The 19,054-nt window shown below is 46.9% G+C and overlaps 3 protein-coding genes and 1 long non-coding RNA gene across 4 annotated transcripts in view; 2 read left to right on the forward strand and 2 right to left on the reverse strand.

Moving 5' to 3' along the window:
* Positions 1-19,054, forward strand: part of PLXNA4 (plexin A4) — a 450,027-nt gene that overhangs the window by 309,440 nt on the left and 121,533 nt on the right. The gene's annotated exons all lie outside the window — the stretch shown is intronic.
* PODXL (podocalyxin like) overlaps positions 1-19,054 on the forward strand; it is a 1,065,326-nt gene that overhangs the window by 299,845 nt on the left and 746,427 nt on the right. The gene's annotated exons all lie outside the window — the stretch shown is intronic.
* Positions 1-19,054, reverse strand: part of LOC126950803 (basic proline-rich protein-like) — a gene marked incomplete at its 3' end in the record, with an annotated part of 538,772 nt that overhangs the window by 296,992 nt on the left and 222,726 nt on the right. The gene's annotated exons all lie outside the window — the stretch shown is intronic.
* LOC126949738 (uncharacterized) lies at positions 623-4,053 on the reverse strand. The gene is made up of 3 exons (XR_007723959.1): positions 4,012-4,053; positions 3,345-3,553; positions 623-836 (listed from the first exon to the last, which is right to left on the reverse strand). It is a non-coding gene; the product is annotated as an uncharacterized LOC126949738 (long non-coding RNA).

Here is a 19,054-nt window from a genome sequence, read left to right on the forward strand (position 1 = left end):
CCCCACTTCTACTAAAAATACAAAAATTAGGTGGATGTGATAGCAGGTGCCTGTGATCCCAACTACTTGGGGGGCTAAGGCGGGAGGATCACTTGAGCCCAGGAGGTGGAGGTTGCAGTGAGCCGAGATTGTGCCATTGCACTCCAGGCTGAGTGATACAGTGAGACTCTGTCTAAACAAACAAATAAACAACAACAACAACAACAAAACAACAACAACAAAAAACCCAGGGAGGACAGATAGTATTTCCCAGAGCCAAATGATGCCTAAAGAGCAGGTGGGGTAGCTCAGGGCATTAGGAGCCCAGCATGGCCTGTGGTTTAGGTGGTATTATAAAGCCTGCTCCCGCTGTGTATAGCAGAGGTAGCAGAGTGGCCACAAAAGCAAGCGCTGCCTACTTTTAAGTGTCTCTGCAAACCAGGGCATATGAGGCCTCATTTGCAGAAAAAAATGAGTTAGGTGTAAGTGGGGGAAATTCAAGGTCAAAGCCAGGTTTGGACTGAATTATTAGGTACTACTCCCCAAGTCCCACACCAGACAGTTGACCCCACAATAATTTCTGGGCCCTGCGGGCTGCATCTCCCTAAAGATAAAAGCAATTTTAGTACCTGCTGCAGAGAACGTAGAGGGAGCAAACTCCAGGGGAGAGGGTTCTGATGGGATATGGATTCCTTCATAACAATTACCACAAGCACCAGAGCTTTCAATTTAATTAAACCAATTCTTCAGCTTTGGGATCCATCTCTGGGCTCAGTTGCTTTTCTTCTTTCTTTTCATTCTTTCTTTTTTATAATGCTCTTGCTTCTTCAGTCTTGTATCTGAGTGCAGCAGGATATCTGAAATAATGACGAGCGGATGAACAAAAAAGGAAAAATGATTTCTCTTCTGGTGCCTTAATGGAAGGCAGTGAAAGAACTGAATCAAGAAGTTAATAGTTACTATCATTTATGCACCCTAGAAAGCTTGATACAGGCGAACTCTAAATTATCTTTGCTAATGGTACAGTGGTAGCAAATGAAATGATGCCATGGATCTGTTTAGTACTTGCTATTTCCCAAGCGATTTTCCACACAATCTCTCATTGAACCTACCCAGCAACTCCTTGAAGTTGGCACCATTATCTCATGTGACAGATGAGAAAGGTTAAATTACTTCTCAGAAATCACCCAGCCGATATGTGGCAGTCAGCTCTCAAATCCAGGCCTTTTGATTTTGAGTCCAATGCCCCATAAACAATCCTAAAATCTCGTCTGGGGTGTTACTTTTAATTTTCTCTTCCACAAAATCAATGCACACAATGGACAATTTGGTAGGTTTTAAGTGTCAGCTCCACTCCATCTTCTAGCTATGGGTAAAGGCTTCCAAACCAGAACTAGTGTGTGACAAGTTCTTAGAACAACCCAGGTAGAGTTTCTTACTCCTACTTTACAGTGAAGAAGCTGAGACTCGGAGACACTCGTAACTTAGCCCAGGCATGTCTCTAGTAAATGGTAGGCTGCTGCCCCAGCCTGCTCTGATGGGGTGCCATGGGGCTGCTGGTTTGCAGGGTAGAAGTGCTGCAGACACTTGCCTCCTGGTAAGCCTGTGCAGGGTGGTGGTGTGTGTGGATGGGATGGCCAGAACACATTTGACATGGCCAGTCCTGCAGTCCCCACCCCACTGGTGGTGGGCCAGCCACGCCAGGTTCCTTTCCACAGAAGTGTTCCCGTTTTGCATCTCTGCGAACTAGATGGATATGAGGGAGAACAGGAAAGTTGTGGTTACCCAGGGGAGACGCTCAGCCTCCCACTCTCATCTGGACTTGTGTTTTCCTCAGTGGTCCTGTGCAGGCTGCCTGGATGTAAGGCTCAGGGGTCCAGACTTAACATAAAGCACTGGAAGCTTACGAGGGGTCACATGACATAAGGAAGTGAGGCTTCAACTGCACTAGTAAAAGAAATTGGTTCCACTTAGCCACCCAGTACTTGTGGCTTCCCGCTCCCAGCTGTATCCAAGCCTTGGGTTGTGGTGTTATGCAGAGTTGTGTGAACTTGAACCACTGACCTTAGGGAGTCGTGAGTGACAAGTGGTCTCTAGGGTCTGGCAGTCTGCTGATGCTTTGACCCCTTAGACCAAGCATCTTCGCCTTCCTCCCCAGCCTCCCCACTGAGCTCAAGCCAGCAGAGGAGCTCTCCCTTCCCCCAAAATGCCATCTGAAGCAGATGGTGCCTCTCTCCTTAGTGCACATAAGGAATAACCCTAACAACAATATTAATTGATCAGTTAATTAATTTAAAATTCTTATTGCCATGGGAACCCGATATGTACATAACACTGTGCTGTCTCCTAGTAAGTGGGCTGGGAGAGGCAGGCTCACCCCATTTGTCTGTGCCACCAGCTCTTTCCTACCTGCAGCAATGGGGCCACCTTGAAGGACAGTCCCACTCCCCTCTTTACCCCCTCCAAGGAAAGGGGAAAAAGCCCATCAAGGTTTGCTGTCAAAGGGTCCACTGAAAATCAAGTTACAACCAGCAAAATGTGTTTCAGAGTATCTGGGCTCCAATCCATCAGCCCAGGACATCATTAATAACCCACAGCCTAATGACGGAGATGAATATTGGAGCAGGGAGCAGAGGGGTGGCAGCCCCTGAGCATCAAGGCGGAGGGAGAGAGTGACTTATGAGCTTGGTTCCAGGTGTAACCTTCTCCCAACCACCAAGCCGGGCCAGAATGATTTATTGATACAGTAAACAGATTTTTATAATTAAAATTGATTTTCAGTTTTAGCCTGGTCTGGAAGGGCTGGGTCAAGTTCAAGAAGGGAAAGGGGGGCAACCCAGAGAAAGGAAGGGAAATGTACTCTCAATTTCCCATATATCTTGGATTGTTAGAGCAGGAAGGAGCCTCTCATTTTACAGATGAGAAAACAGCAGCCCTGAGAGGTTGATCTATTTGGTCAACCTCTGCTGGTGAAGTAAGGCAGAGCTGAGATTGGTTTTGGGTCTCCTGGATCTCTGAGATACACTCATTTCCCTGGGACTGTGTGTGTAGGTGCTCCCAGAGCCACAGTATACTGTTGTACAGGTTGCTCACTGCACAAGGACTCCTCGCTAAGGGGATGAGTAGGGGCTGAAATCTAGCCATGTCTTGTGCGCTAGGGCGGAGTGGCTGCTACCCAGAGGATGTGCTCAAAGGCACCATCTGGAACTGTTTCTTTTGGTGGACTGCTAGAGACTGGCCGGCAGCTGCCCGGGTCCTCAAGGGCTGTGCCCATCTGACCCACTCCCTTCATTCAGTGCCTGGAGGCTATGCTGGGGATGTTTACTGACAGCCCCGGTGGGCTTTGCTGCGGACAGTGTAAATACCTTGGGGTGTGGTGTGTCCAGCCCAGTGTCATTCATCAGGCAGAGAACTGGTGACACTGGCGGTGGCAGACACTAATTGATAAATAGTGCGGGTGTGTCTGCATATTCACACACAGATGGACCTGGGCACATCTGGATTGCACTCGTGCTGCTGGCACTCCCACATGTGCACACACTGCTCTTGCTCAGTCCCTGCAGGAAAAGCACAGCTAGGAGAGAGAAAGTGAGTTTGTGTCCATTGCCAAATTTCACTAAGCAACCTTTTTCTGTTCCAGCCCACCGCGGACATCGCAGCCACAGGGCTCTGCGTCCTCCCCCACCTCTGGCTCTCCACATTGGGTCCCTCAGCTTTTGCAGCGGCCCCAGTACTGGTGGCAGTTCTGCTCCTTCCCCTTCTTCCACGTCGCCTGGGCATGTCAGATTTGGCTGTATGAGAGCAAGGAAAGACATTTGAATGTAGGTGTATTCATTAAAGGAATGATAAAAGAGTAGTATACAGCCTGTTTTCTAACTTAGTATTTTTGATTAGACTATTTTTTAGAGGAGTTTTAGGTTCACAGCAAATTTGAACAGAAAGAGGTCCTATAAACCCCCTGCCTCCTCCCACTGTCCCCCACAATCAACATCCCCAACTGGGTGGTCCCTTTGTTACAATCAGTGAACCTACATTGGCATATCATTATCACCCAGAGTCCACAGTTTTCGGTAGGGCTTACTCGGGTTGTACATTCTATGGGTTTGGACAGATAAAGCTATCCACCATTATGATATCATATGGAGTAGTTTCACTGCCCTAAAAATCCTCTGTGCTCTGCCCATTCATCCCTCTCCACTCCCCCAACCCTGTCCAACCCCTGAAAACCACTGATTTTTTTTTTTAAAACTTTTATTTTAGGTTCAACACTTATATGTGCAGGTTTGTTGCATGGTAAATCGCATGTGGCTGAAGTTTGGTGTACAAATGATCCCATCTCCCAGGTAGTGAGCATAGTACCAGATAGGTAGTTTTTCAATCTTCAGCCCCTTTTCAGCCTCCCCACTCTAGTAGTCCCTAGTGTCTGTTGTTCCCATCTTTATCTTTATGCTCACATGTGTACTCACTGTTTTGTTCTCGCCTATTAGTGAGAGCATGCAGTATTTGGTTTTCTGTTCCTGCATTAGTTTGCTTAGGATAATGGCCTCCAGTTGCATCCATGTTGCTGTAAAAAGCATGATCTCATTCTTTGTTATGGATACATAGTACTCCATGGTATCTACATACCCCATTTTCTTTATCCAGTCTTCTGTTGATGGGCATCCAGGTTGATTCCATGTCTTTGCTATTGTGAGTAGTATTTCAATAAACATACGAGTGCAGGTCTTTTTGGTAGAACAATTTATTTTCCTTTGGGTTGATACCTAGTAATGGGATTGCTAGGTTGAATGGTAGTTCTGTTTTAAGTTCTTTGAGAAATCTCCAAACTGTTTTCCACAGGGGCTGAACTAATTTACACTCCCACCAATAGTGCATCAGTGTCCATTTTTCTCCGCAACCTCACCATCTGTTATCTTTTGTCTTTTTAATAATAGCCTTTCTGACAGGTATGAGATTATATCTCATTGAACCACAGATCTTTCTACTATCTCCATAGTTTTTGCCTTTTCCAGGTCATATAGTTGGAATCACATAATGTAGGTTTTCCAGATTGGCTTCTTTCATTTAATAATATGCATTTTAGTTTCCTCCATATCTCCTCATGGCTTGATAGCTCATTTCTTCTTACAGCTGAATAATATTCCATTGTCTGGATGTACCACACCATTTATTTATCCATTCACCTACTGAAGAGCGTCTTGTTTGCTTCCAAGTGTTTTCAATTATGAATAACGTTGCTATAAACATCTGTGCGCAGGTCTCATTTGGTGGGTAGTAGATGGACCACCCCTCACTATAGAAGAACCAAGATGCACAAAGGCTTCAGTGAGTCTAGTCTGGCTGGAGGGCCTTGGGAATGCACACCTTATCCCACAGGTGCCAAGCACTGGAGGTTTGAAGGGAATACCATGGGCTGGTTTTATTTTGCTTTTGTTTTTTTCTTTTTGTTTGACTTGGAGTTTTGCTCTTGTTGCCCAGGCTGGAGTGCAGTGGCATGATCTTGGCTCACTGCAACCTCTGTCTCCTGGGTTCAAATGATTATCCTGCCTCAGCCTCCCAAGTAGCTGGGATTACAGGTGCGTGCCACCACACCCAGCTAGATGGGCTGGTTTTCTAAGCCGTGATCTCTGAGTGATCTTCCCAGCTGTACTGAGAAATAAGTCCGACCCTGCAGACTCTCTGTAGATGGAGGGTCCATCCAAGCTTTCTGTGCCATTCATTTAGGGTTCCCTAAGAACTCTAAACCCTGAAGTGGCTCAATACTGTCTGCCGGGGTGGAGGAGGGACCTCTTTAGAAGCGAAGTCACCAGGAGATGTAAAGAATGCTCCCAGCTCTTTGTTTTTGTAATTATGAATAGATTACCATGGCACACAAGCAATAAATTAGGACAACAGTACCAATAAACACAGTTTAATGTTGCATCAAACCCTTTCATAAGTCATGTCTGATTATATTTAATGATGTTATTCTTATTATTTTTCTTCAAATTGGGTGTAACTGGCAAACACATAGCATAAATGTCTGCATTGAGTGGTTATATCCAATAAAAGTTTGGGTTAGGCAACTAAGTTTTCACCCAACTCTGGGATTCTTTGGTCATATAATTAGGTTAGTGCAGCCAACCTTTGCTTTCATAGTTATTTTTGTCTGCTTCCCAGGTGTTTTCTTGGATCTGGGGTCTGGATTGGTGTGGGTGGTTTCTCTAAGCATCACAAAAGGTCTAAGCATAGCTCCTACAGAATCGTGCACATGAGTGTCACAGGGACGCTGATCACAGGGGACAGGAAGGAGGAGAGTGGAGAGAAAGGAGAAAAGGCCAGCCCCAAAGGCAGGGGCTGTGGTCAGGCAGGGTCCCCTGCTCCTGGAGTCATTGGGAACACAGGACTTTCACAACTGCTCCTTGACTCTGCTCCCAAAAGCAAATCTGCAGCAGCCACCGCCAGGAACAGCCTGACGCCAGCCCATTCATGCTGAAGTATGAGTGAGAGAGAGCCCACTAGGCAATTTTTGATAAAGAACAAAAGCAGGAAGAAGAAGGGAAAATATAATGGAGTGCTGAGGCATGCAAAGTTAACCTTTCATACCCTGTGGTGTCACCAATGCCACCCTTTGCTCAGACCCCAGCCCGCCTTTCATCGACGCAGCAGCTATTTGGTCTGCACTGTTTTCAGATTCCCTTCACTCCTTGAAGAAGCATTGGCCAGAGAAGCACCAGGGGTGGGGAGGCCCTCTCCAGCCTTTGCTGAGTCTCAGTGTCCGGACATGAGGGCAGACCAGGGTGGCCTTCCAGGCCAGGGCTCTTAGATGGACACTATGGGGTGGAGCTTTCTCTCCAACTTTTCTGCCTTCAATGACCCCTTTCCAGCTACATCCTCCACCTCAGAGAGCTGGCTTTATTAAGGCCCATGCTAGCCAAAGATGCCTTAGCATGTCAGTGGTTTTGCTGGATTCTCCCTTGGCAGGACCAGGGTGAATGGCACAGAAAGCTGAGATGACCCTTCCAATTCCTCCATCTACAGACAGTCTGCAAGGTCAGACTGATTCTTCAGCATAGCTGGAAATATCCCTCGGAAAACATGGGCCTAGGAAGCCCATAGCCTTCCCTTCAAATCTACAGGGCCACAGCTGAGCATCTGACAGGGTCTCTGTGTCAGAACTAACGGCCTACTCAGTTCTAGCAGCCTGGAAGCCCTGTGAGGTTCAGGTTGTCCTGAAGAATTGGCCCACCTGTGGGCTCCTGCTGCTCTGTGTCTCCAGACCATACCCTTGGCCCCAAGACAGGATGTGGATTCCCTACCAAGCTACAGGCAGCAGTTGCCTCGGGATGTGGCCAGCTCTGAAGTCTGCAGCCCCTGGAGCCAGTGAAACAATTCCATAATTCGTAAAGTCTCATGAAGTCAGACATACCAGCCCCTGCTGGGTTGGGCCAGGGTGACATTGCACCAACACACTGAGCGATTGTCTAGAATCCTGCCAGGCCCCAGATGATAGAGAGGCTTATTTGGAGATGTGTGTCACGTAGAAGGAGACAGACCTTGTGAGGGAAACATGTTGGCCAAAGAGTGATTATAAGATATATCTGAATGGAAATGCTCCAAGCCAAACTCTGCCTTCATCATTGTCCATGATGTTTGGGGCAACTTGCCTCTGCAATCAATTAGGCAGCTGCTGCTCATCACGGGGGAGCTACAGTCACCTGGCCCCTGCAAGCAAGGGGACTGGAGTGAAGAAAGGAGGCTGCACCATGCCTCAGAGCAGCCGTTGGTCACAGACACCTTGTGTTAGGGACCTGGCACTGCTACTTACTGGCTGTGTGACCTTGAGCAAGTCGCTTAACCCCTCCCAACCTGTGTCTTCATCTGTAAACTGGAGGCTGTCATCCCTGAGCTGGCTACCTCACCAGATTGTGGTCACAGGCAATCGTGGCTGTGAAATTGCTTATGAATGGGGAAGCCATGTACAGCTGTCCAGTGTCATCGCTATGCTTGCCCCACCCTGTCCCTGTGCCCCATAGCCTTCCACCTGCCGTATTGCTCAGATTCCAGGGCAAAATGCATAATCCTCAAATCACTAACTCCTCTGCTCCCTATGGTCAAGGCCAGTTGTCCCAAACCCAGCCCGTTAACAGGGTCATGGGTGGGGGAATGAGCAGAGCAGTACAGGGCTTTGAGAAAATACAGATGCCCAGCTCCTGGGAATTTTGATTTTGCTGCTCAGAGCTTGGCCCAGGCATCAGCATTTTAAGGGTTCTACTGTTGATTCTGATGCTCAGTGAAGTTCAGAGTCAATTAACCTAGACTCCAAATTCCTGCCTTTCCCTCCTCCTTAGCACCTTGTAAGTGCCTTGATTCTCCCCTTAAACTGTGAGCATCCCTGAGGGGTGTCCCACAACTCAGCAAGCAGTGGCATGGTGAGCTTTCCTGGGGAGGCACACAATCCAAACCAGCCCCCACTGTGCCCCAGACTCTGGTCCAAGTTAAGCTATATTCCCAGCAATATCCAAAGTAGGCTTAATGGAGGAGAAAAGCATTAGAAAATGAATTGCACGTATGGCATGCTACCTACCCTGAATTGTCACATCCATTTTCTTGCTACTGCCTCAGCCCTGTATCCTGCAGGTTTGTTTGCAAACTCAGCAAATGCCCCATGTTTAATTGTGTCTGGAGGCTGCATCCTCATGTCCCTGCCACAGCAGGGGTTGCTGGATTATGTGCCAAATACCACCATGCTGGGCCTTACTGCCTGACCCTGGCCTTCCAGACGTGCCGTGCCAACTCATGTCCCAACATGCCAGCGCACAGCACAGCCTCTTGTGCTTGGCGAGGAGCCAGCATGATCTCCTATCCCAGACCCACAGCGCACTTGTGGTTATGCCTGTTCACAGAGGTCAGGGGAGACCCTGATTGAATAAAGAGCACAGATAACCCTGGCCTCATTTCATCAGATAGTTGGAAGTGTTCCCTGTCTTTTCTTAACTTTTCCAGGTGCTGGGGCAATAAAGTTTACTTGCCTGGGTTTTCCTCTTTTCCTTCCTATACAATTCAAGAGCAGAGCAAAAGCTCTCAGAATAGCTGAAGAGAGGAGAGAAGAGACAGGGGACTGGTTGGAAAGTTCTGGGGCTGGCTGTGTGGCCAAAGCTCTATTGATAGGGAGGGGTTTTTTAGGCCTGGGGACCACAGGGCATCACCCAGTGGAGTCAGTGGTCAGGTTAGGAATAAGACCGTGAGGTCCCAACACAGGTTCTCTTCAGTTCTGACTCCTTTTCCAGCACTTACTTATAAGATAACTGAGGGCTGAAGTATTCAGCAATCACAGGGACACATCTGGAAACCTTTAAAGATGAATTTTAAAATTGAACTTTGCGTTAAGGGTAATGTTGTCTGTCTCAGGAAAAGCAAACCCAAAAGATGAGTTGGCCCTGGTGGTCATGCCTATAAGGACAGATGCTGGGTGTTAGGTGTGGATGGTCTAGGACTGTGTTGAGTGTTTTACATGTATTATATCATTTAATCTGCATAGCTTTCGGAGGCTTGAGAATATTGAGTGCACTTGACGAAACTCTTAAGTGACCGAGTTAAGATCTGAGCATCAGCTCTCGGGCTGCACAGCCCAGGTCCCAGGTCCCCTGTGACCCACAGACTCCTGACTAACACTCAGTTACAAGACCCTCCACCTATATGCTGCCCCTTCCTGTGGGCTGCTACACTTTTAGATCCTTCTCCCAGGTTCTCCATCTACTGAGCTTGTCTGTCATAGGCAATGGCATTTTGGTATTGGAGGTTGTCTGTTGCTGTAACAGAGGCCTGAATGGACAGAAAGAGAGTGGCTGAGACTCCTGGCCTTCCCCCAGGCTGTCCACCCTGAGAATGGGCCCAAATTAGCCTCCTCCCACCCCATCTCCACCCCAGGGCCAGCAATTATTTCTGAGCTCACTGAACCCCTAGTCTAAATATAGGTCTAATAGCCATTTCTCATTTCAGAATGGGGAATCTATTCTGAGTTTTAGTTGGATATAGATCAGACTCCCCAGATGCACAAAATGTGAAATGGATTCATTACCCCTGCCACCACCACCACTCACCCCTTGAAAATGAACTTCCTAATGGAAAGTAACTGGCCCGCTACTACAGTCCAGCGGGGTCAGCTCCTGGCAGATGGAAGCGGGAAGCTCTGCCTTACATCTGCAGCCTAGAAAGAATGAAGGCTGGCACAGCGCAGCTGGGTCTCCCGACTGTCCTTCCTGTCCCACCCAGAGAAATGCAAGGAGGGACATTGCTGAGCACTGACAACAGAATTTAATTGTCACCTAATAGGGAGTATATTCACTACTCCCTTTATGCATAGGAGGAAACCGAGACTCAAAGAGACACTTTTGACAAGTGGCTAAGCCAGGAGTTGAATCTAGGACTTCAGAAGACTGTGCTCTCTCCATTCTCTCAGAGACGATGTGCACACAACCCTTTACTCACCCTCACAATTGTTTATATTAATGATAAATAGAAATGGTCGCAGTAAACTCTAGTGGTTTCATAATTCATCATTAGAAGTTGTGACAATTTCCTTTCTTAGAATTCAAAGTATATTTCAGATTGATATCATCGTACTTTTTCAAGATCACAAGAGCTAGGGAAAGGGCAGAGCTGAGGGTCCCTATCATACAGATAGATGAAGTAACCCAGATGAGAATAAAATTGAGGGAGATCCTGGAGTGAGACTCCTGGAGATTTTTCTAGCCATACGATAGTTAGTTATGATGGAATCTTCTGGGTAGAAAGGACGATAGAGATCAATTTATGTTGAACACTGAAAGCTAGACAGATGAAGACAATTGCTAAGGGCTTGCAGCAAGTGAGGAACAGGTCTAGGATTACAGCCCAGGTCCTAGGACCCCCCACCCAGTGATGTCCCAGCATACCATGACTCCTCCACATGGAAACTAAACTGATGCAAACATAGTGCATGATAGCATCTGCACATATTGGGACTGTAGGCAGAGGTGCCATGGTCCTCGCCCAGTAACTTTTGTAGAGAGATAGTCTTCTGCGTGTTGGGTGGAATTGGTGTCTGGGTGGACAGGTGACATCACTGAATAAGTGCATTGCCAAACAATGACTTTCCCACCCGATATGGGATGGTTAATTTTATAAGGAGAAAACTCCCCCATGGCCCAGGGCTCACTTCCAGGGTGCTGCTGGTCAGAAGGTGAACCAAGAGGGAGAGACCAAGCAGCCAAGAGCCCTTTCCATAGTTCCAGAATATTAGAAATCTTGTGGGTATAAAGAAAAGTTGGGCCAGGTGTGGTGGTTCATGACTGTAATCCCAGCACTTTGGGAGGCCAAGGCAGTCAGATCCCTTGAGGTCAGGAGTTCAAGACCAGCCTGGCCAATATGGCAAACCCCTATCTCTACAAAAAAGAAATGCAAAAAAGAAATCAGCTGGGCATGGTGGTGTGTGTCTGTAGTCTCAACTACTCAGGAGGCTGAGGCGGGATAATTGCTTGAACTTAGGAGGCAGAAGTTGCAGTGAGCCCAGATCGCGCCTCTGCACTCCAGCCTGGGTGACAGAGTGAGACTCTGTCTCAAAAAAAAAAAAAAAAAAAAAAAAAAAAAAGAAAAGAAAAAAGAAAAATTCAAGCTGTCACCCTAAAATAAATTTTGAGCTGCACAGTTAATTTAGTTTAAAAGACTAAAGGTTAAAGCATCTTTAAAATATTATTTTAATTTCCCGGTCTATAATACCCTGTCTGTGAAAAATTCAAACTCCCCAAAGTTAACCACTGTTAGCAGATAGTAGGTATCCGCTAGATATCTGCTAGGTATCTCTCTAGAAGTTATTCTTTGCACAAAGTTTGCATATATATGTGTACACAGCTGCACAGTTATCTTTTGAAAACAAACATTGAGTCTTAATATACCCTGTTTTTAAAATTTGTTTTTTTTAACTCAAAGATGAATCATAGACATTCATCCATCTGATACATACAGACTATTATCTTAGAGTGTAGATGTGCCATGATTTCTTTAGCCAGCCCCCTGTGGATGGATATGTTGTTTCCAAACAGTCATTACTGCATAGAAAGCCACAGTGAATATCCACAGCCAACCACAGGTGTCTAGGTGCTAGTATTTCTGCAGGAAAGATTCCAAGAGGAAGACTTGCTGGGTCATTTTAGGTTTTAGTAATAACTGCCAAATTACTCCTCAAAATGGTTGCACTAATCTAAACCCTCACCGACAGTTTCTAAGGCATAAAACCCTTTTAGAGGCCGGGCATGGTGGCTCATGCCTGTAATCCCAGCACTTTGGGAGGCCAAGGCAGGTAGATCACGAGGTCAGGAGATCGAGACCATCCTGGTGAAACCCTGTCACTACTAAAAATACAAAAATTAGCAGGGCGTGGTGGCGTGTGCCTGTAGTCCCAGCTACTCAGGAGGCTGAGGCAGGAGAATCCCTTGAACCCAGGAAGCGGAGGTTGCAATGAGCCACAATCAGGCCACTGAACTCCAGCCTGGGCGACAGAGTGAGACTCCATCTTAAGACAAAAAACACCTTTTAGAATGCTGTCATTTTAACAATTGTCCTTTCATATTTGAAGAATTACTGGAAGATGCCCTCAAAGCCATATCTCCTAATGAAGAAGCTGCATTTTGCCTGTGTAGGCAATGATGACCTGTGTCCAGGGTGGCCCACACACAAGAGGGCCCTCTTCACCTTTCCCCAGCAGCAGGCTGGGCCCTGATCCCAAAATGGGAACTCGTGTAAGTTCAGGAGAGTAGGCGGGTACCTTGAGATAGGAGATAGGATGGAAGGAAGACGATTTAGGATTCCTTGGGTCATCTGTCATCTCTGCCTCCTTTCTAATCCAGCAGCACCTGGTCTCCGGAGAGTGGGGCCCCATGTTGATGGACCTAGAAGGTCCTCCTTCAGGAATATCAGTTTCCAACCATTTGAGCACCATGATTTTCCCAGAGTCAAATCCCTTTTGGAAAAAAGATATTTGTTTCCTAGCCAGAGAAGCCTCATACCCAGCCTTGGTTTCCTGCAGGGAAAGATGTGTTTATTTGCAAACATGCTCCTGTGGTCCAGAACACTTCTGCCCATAGGTGTGTACAAATGCCACTCCTGTGCTGAGACATGCACATCTGGGCACACCCCCTTGGGCTGCTGTGCACTCATTCACAAAATGTATCATTTACACACACTGTTTTTTTGTGGTTTGAATAGCTAGAGCATTGCTGGGGATGCTGGTCAGCAGAGCCCTTACTAGAAGGAAGTCAGAGAGAAGGGTCAGGTGCTTGATGGAGAAAGGAGTACCTGCCCAGCCTGCCCTGCCACTTCCCACAAGGAGCCAGTGCCAGCCAGCTAGGGAGCCTCAGCATATGCCTGGGGACTAGCCTGGCTCCACTGCCTGGGCCGGGAGTTAGGTGTCACCGTGCCAGCCCCTCCCCACCTTCTTTTTGGCTGCAGGAACAAAGGCTCCCATTGAGCAGGCTGTGCTTGGGAAACACACAACAGCAGGTTCCCGGTCCCAGTTCAGAAGGGGCCATAGTCTTTGTCTGTGTCATTCGCTAAAAGATGGGCTGGAACAGGAGCAGCACTTTGATCCCCAGGACAACAGCCCCTTCCCACCTCCTGGGCTTGGGGATGGGGAGGGAGGCTTGCATTTTCCTCCAGGATGTGGGGCCCTGAGGCTCTGCCCCTGCTTCAGCCCTGACCTTAAGACTGGGTCAAGAATGAGCGTCTTGGCCAGGAGTCCGTATCTAGGGACTGGGTATCAAATGAAGAGTGTTGGTAGCCATGTAGCCTTGGACAAATCCCTGCAGCAACTGAGCTTCAACTGAAAAATGAGACGATTGGCAGCTAGAATGTTTCCAAAGTCCCCCTTGGCTTGTTAACTGTGTGAATGCCAGAACACTCCTGTCATCCTCCATTGCTTTGCACCTCCATGTTGGCAGGGCTGCTCTGGGACTGCAGTCTCCTCTGCGAAATGCATGGGATCTGCCTAGCTAGAGAATCTCACACATTGCAACCCCACAGCCCTGGAAGTCAGGAAGTCGGGCCTCCTGAGCCTGTATGTGAATGTGAGCATGAGAGCTCAGAGAAGGAGAGGATTTAACCTTTACACTAAGAGATTAATCTGTGGCAATAATCTAGAAATGATAGGTTTTAGAGTAGAGCCAAGATTGTCAAATCAATGATCTCCAGGGGATTCTTGGAGTATGCACAAGTGTAACAGGAACCACGTTCATTCATTCACTTATTTATTTATGTGTGCATGCAAACATTCATTTACTTTTCTCATTTACTGCACATAAGCTGAGTACTAGGTGTAGTGGAGTGAAGAGAGATGACTTTGCACCACCCATCACAGGGGCATTTTATCGGAGGAAGATGCTGGAACAACAGAGTTGCCGTTAGCATAACACTAACACATTCATATGTGTCATCCCAATTAGTCTTCGAAACAACCCATCAGGGTGCTTAGATGAGGAAACAGAGGCTTGATGAAGTTAAATAAGTTGTCCAAGTCACACAGTCATGGCAGATCCAGGATCCAAACCCAGGTCTGTTTTTCCCCCAGATCTCTGCTTCTCACTTGTCCCTGAGATAAAACTATTTCAAACTCTATTTTTCTCCCTAACCACATTTGAAGGAGTAAGAAAACCTCCTGGAGGAGGAGGCTGTGCTGAGACCAATTGTCATTCTCTCTGTAGGGCTGCTACTTGGTGATCTGCCCATAGGGGGGGCTTCTCAGCCCCTGAACTCAGCCAGACCTTCCTGATAGCATAGTAAGTAGCCTGAATGCTGTGTAGTTTTCAACACAGGACCTGTTTTCAGCAGAGGGACCAGAGGTTTCTCAATCCCCTGTACTATGTTCCAGGAACCAGTGGTGTCTGGCAGGCCCGAGGGTGGGCTCCAGCCCCCAGCTTCATTTCAATTTCCACCTTTGCCACCACCCTGCTGCGTGACCTTGGGCAAGCTGCTCAGCTCCTCTGGGCTATGGCTTTTCCGTCTATGCAGCAGGGAAGCAGATCACTCTCCCACTTGGCGAGGGCTCTGGCTAATAACAATCACGTGCCATTGCAGCGCAGCCCACACTGGGAAGCCTGAGGATGGGGTGATTTCTCGAGGCTCTGCAGAAAGCACACTGAGAGCTCCTTGCCCAGCTTCCCAGCTACTGCCGTTTGCTAATGAGGACCAACATATGTTGATGATTCCGGCGTCGGCACTCGCTCCTTGGCTGTCCGAGTTCCCGGAGCAAACTGGCTTCCTATTAGGCATTTATTCTTATTAATAGCAACAAATTGCAGCCCTCCGCAACATCTGCTACTTTTCGTTTACAAGAAGCTTCCCAAATCATTTGTATTGGTAGCATTTTGTGACCAATTCTTTGAGGCAGAGCAGGACTGGATCCCCCTAATCTGAAAATGAATCAAGTGAGGCATGAAAAATGGGAACTTTTTGCTCAAGGTCACCCAGACACACAGAATAGATTACAGTTTGGAATCCCAGCTCCCCAACCCTCATGCCCTGTGGCGGTTGCCTTTGCTATTCTAAATATCGTCAGCCTTGACCCCAGAGGTCCTGCCTAGAGGCAGGTAGGGATAGTGGTGGTAGCCAAGGCTGCTGCCCTTGACCCTGTGCCTCTGTCTGCCCTCAAGTGAGGCCCCAGCTGGATTAGCCCCATGGCCCAAGCACCAGTAGGAGGAATTGCAAAGCTCAAGGCAAACCATTCCCAAGGAGCTTTTACTGCTGCTAAGTAGAAAAAAAATCATTTTCTGACACTGGGGCAGCCAGATGGCCAGTACAGGGAGTCTGAAGCACATCTGTGCTTCTGGTCAGCTGACCACAGCTGGAGGGCTACATTGTCTTTCCAGAGTCGTCTTCAGTCCTTTGCTCAGTCCTTTGCTAGACTTTCCTGAGATCAATAGATCTATGAACATAGAATTAAGAGAGCATGGCCAGCATGGGAGGTACTGAGAAGGTCCATTTATCATATCAGACCCAGCTTTCAATAATTTCTGAACTCGTACCGGGTACATATGCCTTCAATGTTTGCATAACCTATTTGAAGCACAGGGTGGTAAGAAGCGACCACACTGCAGCCTTCCCCCTCCTCCATTTGACTGACCTCTTCTCTCTCCCTCTCATGGGACTTTTACATCCTGGTGTAACTTTCTGCCCAGCACCTGTGTATCAGCTAGCTATTGCTATAATAAAGCTTTGTAACAAACCAACCCAAAACTCAGTTGCATACAATAGACACGAATCCTCACACTCATGGCTCTACAAAGCAATTGCATGTCAGCTCCCTAAGCTCAACTCAGCTGGGCAGTTCTGCTTCAAGCTGCTGCATCAGCCAGGGTTGTCTCCTGGCTATAAGTTGGGCTCAGTTCTCTCTCCATGTGGGTTCCTTTGGGGCCCAGGCTGAAGAGGAAACAGCTATTTCGGGAAGCTCTTCTTATGGCAATGACAGAAGCACAGAAGGCAAAGAGGAGCACATAAGCACATCTGAAGCATTAATTCGTCTCAAGTTTCCTACCATTCCATTGGCCAATCAAGTCCTGAGGCCATGCCCAAAAGCCAAGAAGTGGGGAAATGCATGCCACTTCTCTATTCACCATGAGGCCATGGGGTGGAGACATAAAAGTCTTTTTAGGGAGTGAAGAATTGGGACTCATAATACAATCTGCTACAGCCTGGAACCAGCCTCCTAACATCTGCCTTTCATACCAGTTAGCTAGGTTCAGAAACACCTGCCACCTTTGAGCAAAGAGAACAGGAGTGACAGGGTTCCAGGCATGTGGAGTGACTTGAAATAAGCACAGCTTCTTGAGCCACTGCTCAGCCACAAATTGCAGCCCTGGTGGTGAGGGCCTTGGAGCCATCACAGGGAGACTCCACAAAACCTTTGTGTGGTCCCAGGCCAGCAGAAATAAAGCTTGGAAAGGCAACCGGTGGTGACCAAAGGAAATAAAGGCCAGCGGAGAGGATTTGAGGAGCTCCCCAAGACCAAGCCACTGAGACCCACGTGTATTACTGAGCTAAGAATTTTCCAGAAAAGGAGTAACTTTTCTCAACTCTACTTCCTCTGCTCGGGGACATTGGCAAGGAAGGACAGCATGATGTACAGCACCAAGTGCGGCATCTGCACAGCTTGACAGTTCCCCCAGCAGCCTCTTGGAGTTTCTTAATGGGTCATCTTGCCTCTTTTTTTCTTTCTTTTTTGACAATTTTGAAGGAAATTGGGTACTTAAGAAACCTTTTGGACATTTAAATTAACTCTAACCATCAGGCTCAGTGTAGCCATCATTGCATTAGCATCCAATTATAAGAGTAGAAATGGAGTAATAACTCACATTTTGACCAGAATGTCAAATGCTTAAACAAATTAGAGATACATACAGAGACTGCATGCTATATCTATGGAACATTTCTGAATGTAATCAGCAGAACAGCAGGCACCCTTCAGAATGTGAGCAACAGGCAGAGTGGGACCCTATTGCCAGAGGAAAGCATCTTTTGAAATATCAGGGAAACCAGGCGGGAGTTGGGCAGTGGGGGCCAGGACTCAGAAGCTGTAAGAATTCCTCCAGCTGCCATGGAGGACCCCCAGGCTCCCAGGTCCCCAAGCAATGGGCTCAGCTCATCACATGGAGAAACTTATGAAGACCAAGGCCATGACTTAAAATCTGATGTGGGACCCTTTGCTCTCTTCTCAGTCATTCATTGTCTTCCTATGCTAGGCCATTGTTCTGTAAATTTGTGACCTTTGGAACTGAACAGGTTAGGAAGATGATGATGATGATGATGATTGCATGTACAACAGCAAATGATTATTCTATTTACAATTATTTAAAACCAAACCAAACTACATTATGTTATTTAAGGAAGCTTACCTTGGTGGCAAAAGGATAAAACCACCCAGATTCCCAGAAAGGTGATCTAGGGGGAAAGGAAGTGTAAATGGGGAAGGACACACAGGTGATTTCTGGCCATAACTGTGAATGAAAAATACCAAAGCAGAGGTTGAGCAACAGCAGGATAATTTTCTAAAATCAGTGGCCATTTGACCTCTTGTGAGTTATTTGAATTGGGAGCTCCTCATTTAGGCCTTTTGGAATGGGTGGGAGGCAAACATTTCCAGGAAGAACAAGGCTATGGCATCATTTTTCCAAATCAGGAAACAGGTATCCAGACCTTGAGAATGACAGAGCCAGTTATGTAATGATACATGATAGGTGACATTTATCCAAAACCCTTTGTCTATTTGAGATTACATTGAAAAGAGTAGCAATGCCTATCTTCTGACTGAAAGATCTCAGAATGTTTCATAAACATGATTGTATTAGTCTACCAGCAAAAGCTGTGCCCCTTTGACCCAAGGAGCAAAGCAGAGAACAGGTGTTTTCATATCCATGCTGCCATGCTGAAGATGAAGTAATTTGTGAAGTCCACTCAAAAGGATTATTTCAATATTTTTATTGTGGTAAAATACACATAACAAAAATTCACAGTGTTAATTATTTCTAAGTGTGCATTTGTAAGTACATTCACATTGTGGTGCAAGCGTCACCACCCTCCATCTTCTGAACTTTTGCATTTGCCCAAACAGAAAGTCTTTGCCCATTAAAGAGTAACTCCTTATTCCTCCCTTCCCCAGTCCCTGGCAACCACCATCCTGCTTTCTGTCACTATGAATCTGACTACGCTAGGCACCTCACATAAGCAGAATCATGCAGTATTTGTCCTTTTATGTCTGGCTTATTTCACTTAGCATCATGTCCTCGAGGTTCATCCATGTTGTAGCATGTGTCAGAATTTCCTTCCTTTTTAAGCCTGAATAATATTCCATTGTATGGATATACCACATATTGTTGCTTCATTAATCTGTTAATGGACATTTGGGTTGCTTCCATCTTTTGGCTGTTGTGAGTAATTCCACTATGAACCTGAGTGTGCAAATGTGTCTTTGAGATCCTGCTTTCATTTGTTTTGCTTGTGTACCCAGAAGCAAAATTGCTGGATCATATAGTAATTCTGTTTAACTTTTGAGGAACTGCTAAACTGCCTA

Source organism: Macaca thibetana, chromosome 3 (genome assembly GCF_024542745.1).
Source record: "Macaca thibetana thibetana isolate TM-01 chromosome 3, ASM2454274v1, whole genome shotgun sequence".
Classification (NCBI taxonomy): Eukaryota; Metazoa; Chordata; class Mammalia; order Primates; family Cercopithecidae; genus Macaca; species Macaca thibetana.